General features: G+C 43.5%; 1 pseudogene; it reads right to left on the bottom strand.

The window, feature by feature from the left end:
• Positions 1-3,059: 3,059 nt before the first annotated feature.
• Positions 3,060-4,706, bottom strand: LOC116084204 (annotated as a pseudogene).
• Between the last annotated feature and the right edge of the window lie 421 nt (positions 4,707-5,127).

The raw sequence follows: 5,127 nt of genomic DNA, 5'->3' as shown, positions 1-5,127 counted from the left end.
ATAAATAAACACATACATGAACACAGTAATGAAAAAGAAAAAGGTTTTATCAAGTTCCATGCATTACAAAGAATGCTGGTCCACATGAAGTCGAATGAAGGCAACTGGTCCAAACCAAAGATTTCTGCCTGCCTACTACATGATCTTTTACTTTTCTGTTTCTTTTCTCTCAACTGATGGTGTTGTTGGGTATGTGTCATTTTACCCTACCTTCAGATGCAAAGCCTTCCTTGTGGTACCGGGTGGACAGATTCCTCTGGTTAGCCACTAACGTAACATCAAACTAGACTGTAACATCATCCTTATGTGACCTAAACAGGACCAGATAAGGAAGGCCATCGTGCTGCTGATAATGTTGACAAGAAAAAGGCACTGTTTTCCTAGAGGCCTCTCTAGGCATTCTGGTATCTTTACACCTTGGTACAAATATGTTCTTATGGTTTTTGCTGGTTTGTTCTGTTTTGTCTTCTTTTTAAAGCAGAGTGTCTCCTCCAGTTCCCAGAAATCCCTGCCTCACTCTTGCAAGTGTTGGGATAACAGGTATGGGCCACCACAGTTGACAATTACAAATACTTTATGCTGGCACTGCTTGTGGCTAGTGTGGCCCCTTTGGAGGGATTCTGACTGAGGATGAAGTCAGTGCTGAAGAAAGCAGAGATAAGAGGAGAAAACTCGTCAGGATGCCAGTGGTGTGAGCTGAACTCCTGCATCTGCTTCATTTCCAAAGCCAAGTACAGTCTTTGAACATCTCAGTAACATGAGAACTTAGAGCCTACTTATAATCAAAGTTGTTGCTTATAAGTAGAATCTTTTTTTAAGATTTATTTTATTTATTTTATGTGTATGAGTACACTATAGTTGTACAGATGGCCGTGAGCTATATCATGTGTGTGGCTGATGGAAATTGAACTCAGAACCTCTGCCAGCCCTGCTTGCTCCCGTCCGCTCACTCCAGTTTAATTCTCTGTAGCTGTCTTCAGATGCACCAGAAGAGGGCATCAGATCTCATTACGGGTGGTTGTGAGCCATGATGTGGTTGCTGGGATCCGAACTCAGGACCTTCGGAAGAGCAATCAGTGCTCTTACCCGCTGAGCCATCTCACCAGCCCCTATAAGTAGAATCTTAATAAAGTGTATCACCAAGTAAAAAATGAAAGGTATGTGTCCTTGTTAGAGGTTTTACTACTGTGAACAGACATGACCAAGGCAACTCTTATAGCAACATTTCACTGGAACTGGCTTACAGGTTCAGAAATTTAGTCTATTATCATCAGGGCAGGAGCAGGGCAGCATTCAGATGGCATGGTACAAGAGAAGCTGAGAGTTCTACATCTTCATCTGTAGGCTGATAGCATAGTGACTTCCAGGGAACTAGGATAAGGGTCTTAAAACACACACCCACTGTGATGGTCATAGCTACCCCAACAACACTACTCCTAATAGCCACTCCCTGAGCCAAGTATATTCAAACCACCACAGTAAGGGATCATATAATCATTTCTTCTTCCTCCTCTTCTTCCTCCTCTTCCTCCTCGTCCTTTTCTTCTTCTTCTCCTTCTTCTTCTCCTCCCCCTTTTTCTCCTCCTCTTCCTCCTACTTCTCCTTCTTTCTTCTTCTTCCCTTCCCACCCCTCCTCTTTTTCTAGTCCTCCTCCACCTTTTCCTCTTATTCCTATCCCTCTGTTCCTCCTCTTGATTTTCATCCTCTTCCGCACCCTCCTCATTTAAACCAGCCGTCTCCTGGGGAGAAAGAAACATTTTCTTCAGTGCTGTAACCATTAGTAGGGGTGCTGATGCTCCTGAAAACAAAGTTTCACCCACACTTCTGTAAACAACTAAAAAAGTGGATAGCCAGCTTTACTTCTGATGTCTGTTCCCTGACCCAAAATAAAGTAACAAGCTCTTATTCCCATAGATAGAACACCATGACTTCCCCCTCAGTAAGACTGTGAGTGAAGGGGCTGGAGAGATGGCTCAGAGAATCTGGGGATCAATTCCCAGCATCCATATTGTGGCTAACAAGTTCTGTAACTCCAGGGTCTCTGATGCCCTCCTTTCTGCCTTCCATAGGTACCAAGCACAATTGTGCTGACCAGACAAAAGGTGAGAACTCAACCTAATGGGGAAGGGCTGGAGGGTTAGGGAATTCCAGGTGCTCTTAGGAAAAGAGACATCTAAGACAAGAAACTGATGAGCCCTGGGCTCCAGGATGGCAGAGAAAAGGCATTTCACACTGAGTAGAACATTTCCAGGCCCCAGATACCAAAGATCTTCTGCCGGGAGTGTTTGGGCTGATAATACACAGAGAGTCTCAGGGGAGCATTTCTATGGACTTATGTGTCACATGACTTTGTAAGAGTCAACTGTTCAAATTTAACCACATGCTTTTCCAAAATCACACTCGCAGTCTTACCCATATTCCACATATCCCAATTTCGACATATTTCTACATGTTTCACAATTCTACATATCCCAATTTCTTTATCAAACACACACAGTTAAAATGATTACTTATTAAAAACATTGTTTAGAAGTCTCAGTACAGAACACTACAAATCACCTATCTGTCAAAAGCTACAAAAATGTTTTCATGTACGAGCTGTTTACAGCTTTATTAAAATAATTTCTATACAACCTGCCTAAAGATGAGGTCTCTTCTGAACAGCATGTAGCCTAAATAGACAAAGGTTATGCTTCATATTCTCTACAGAAACACAAGAGCTGTATGTTCCAATAATAAAGCTTTGTATAACAAGATCATATATCATCCAGCTGGAATAAAATGAGATTTTGAAAACAAAGTGATTGTATTGTTAAATGGGACATGAAAAAGACATTTCTCCCCTTAGAATGTTGCTTTGAGTTTAAACAGAAAATATTTGTATGGGAACAAGTGATAATAACTCATGAACAATTCTACTTCAACAATTTTCTTTTGGGGGGAGGGGGTGCTATAAAGCATTCTATTTCAAAACGTTTGCTGCACATATGGAAAAGTTCGTTGGGTCATAGGAACATCATAGCAAGTGGGTAAGTGGCCCACACAGCATCATCCTCTGCTCAAGGAGAGGAGAACTGGGCACAGGGCAGACTCCTGTTGGTCCTAACATGCTGACTGAACAAGGGAAGGGTGCTGGTCACAGCCGCGAAGGTGAACTGCATGTACTTCAACATCGTGATGGCAGCTGTAGCAGCTGCAGCTTCTACATGTGTCCTCCTCATTGACATCCACAAAGGACTTACGCATGGCCTTGGACAGAAACAAGCCTTGCTTGGAAGATATTCCAAAAAAGCCTGCCCTTTCCTGCTCAAAGGCATCCCATGCCCAGCCTGCACAGGACCTCCTTCATAGCATATTTCTACTCCAGGTTAAACCACGGAGGAGAATACGTCTGCCTCCTCTTCATTTGCCTCATCCACTCTACAAATTTCTTGAAAGCTACTTTCTTTACCATTTTCAGTTCAACGTGTTCATCTGGAAGCATGATGACTCTGTTCAGCCCACTGCTGACATAGGGAAGCAGCGGAATCTTGGGTAATATCTCCCTTATATACCTCATCTTAAAGATAGATGTCGTAAGCTTGGTTTGCACAGTCCCCCTCATTCTCGGTGACCTTGGAAGCCATTTTCTGAGTGTCCTCTTTCTTAAATGGCTTCTCCTGGTTTCCTTTGAAGCAGATGAAGCTCACAAGGACCAGCAGAGTGTCTGAATTTGCTGTCTGTGAAGACTCTTTGATCTGTCTTTTTGGCTACCGGGGTGTTGATGTGTTTTGGGGACTGCTCCGTAGTACCCAAAAACTCCAGCTCTTCCATCTCTGCTTAGTAACACTTGAGACAGAAATCTTTAAAAGATGCTAAAAGTCACAAGTCTTTTCTCCGAAGAGCCTGTTGGTTGTTTTGAACTAGTCCTGAGAAGCGCTAGTGGACATCTCTGACCCACCACCGCTGTTCAAAACAGTGGCTAAGTCATCTACCTTGCCTTGTTCCCTTTGCTTCAATAAAGACCATGGCCAGGGCGATGCTTATCGGTAAGAAAGATACATTTTCCGAGCTCTCTTTACTCACTGTTAACAAAAGGTTTAAGGCAAAGGTGTCGTTTGCTTCTAGCAGAGGATCCACGAGGGCAAGGCCAGGCACTTGGTCCCCCAGCTGGTAATGAGCAGAGCAGGAAGCTCAAGACATCTCTCAGTGAATCAGTATTTTCCCTTGCAAAGAACAGTCTTCGCAACTGAGCTGTTGGGATTCTAGAAAGTATCTTTGTGTTGAAATACTGTATCACTCCTTCCATTTTGCCTCACAGGGCCAAATCTATTAATTTTTTGCAAGCCTCACATCTGTTTTACATGGAGGACTGCTATTTCTCACATGCTAAAAATACATATTAGAACCAAAAAGAAGAAGAAGGAGGAGGAGGAGGAGGAGGAGGAGGAGGAGGAGGAGGAGGGAGAGGAAGAGGAAGAGGAAGAGGAAGAAGAAGAAGAAGAAGAAGAAGAAGAAGAAGAAGAAGAAGAAGAAGAAGAAGAAGAAGAAGAAGAAGAAGCGACCTCCCAAAGAGTACCCAGACTCTTCAGGCTCAGCACTGCTGCAGATACCTGGTAGCCCCTGAGATCCACGAAGCCAGAACTATGTTGGCATGGGTTAATATGACTGTCACAGAGTATCCAATCATTGTTGGACAGGTTTTCGGGCAGAGAAACAATGTTCATTTTCCCCTAAGAATGTACTCCTGGGGCATAAGCAAAGCTACATATCTTCAGGTGCCGTTGTCTGAAGGTAAGGAACAATGGGAAATGGTACGATGAGACCAAGAAGAGATTGAACTCAAAGACAATCAGCTCCGGTGGTTGGAGTCATTACCATCAACTAAACTTTCACAAAAGACAGAAGTGTGTAGGGTGGGGTCTCTGGATCCATAAAATGTTATTGAGCACGTAGGCTTCTTATCTGGTCCTTCATCTGAACCTCCAGATAGGACATAATTCAGAAGAGAGCTTTTCACTATGTAAACCTGCATCCATAGCGAGGCAGGGGCTCTTGTCTCTAACACCAGAACTGAGGAGGGTAAGGAATTGTGGGGCAAATGAGACAGACTAGCAGGGAAAGGCATTTCCTGCTCAAGTCTGGTCA

Source organism: Mastomys coucha, unplaced genomic scaffold, assembly GCF_008632895.1.
Source record: "Mastomys coucha isolate ucsf_1 unplaced genomic scaffold, UCSF_Mcou_1 pScaffold9, whole genome shotgun sequence".
In the NCBI taxonomy this organism is placed as follows: Eukaryota; Metazoa; Chordata; class Mammalia; order Rodentia; family Muridae; genus Mastomys; species Mastomys coucha.
Note: the sequence above shows the minus strand (reverse complement) of the source record. Positions and strands in the feature narration are given on the sequence as shown.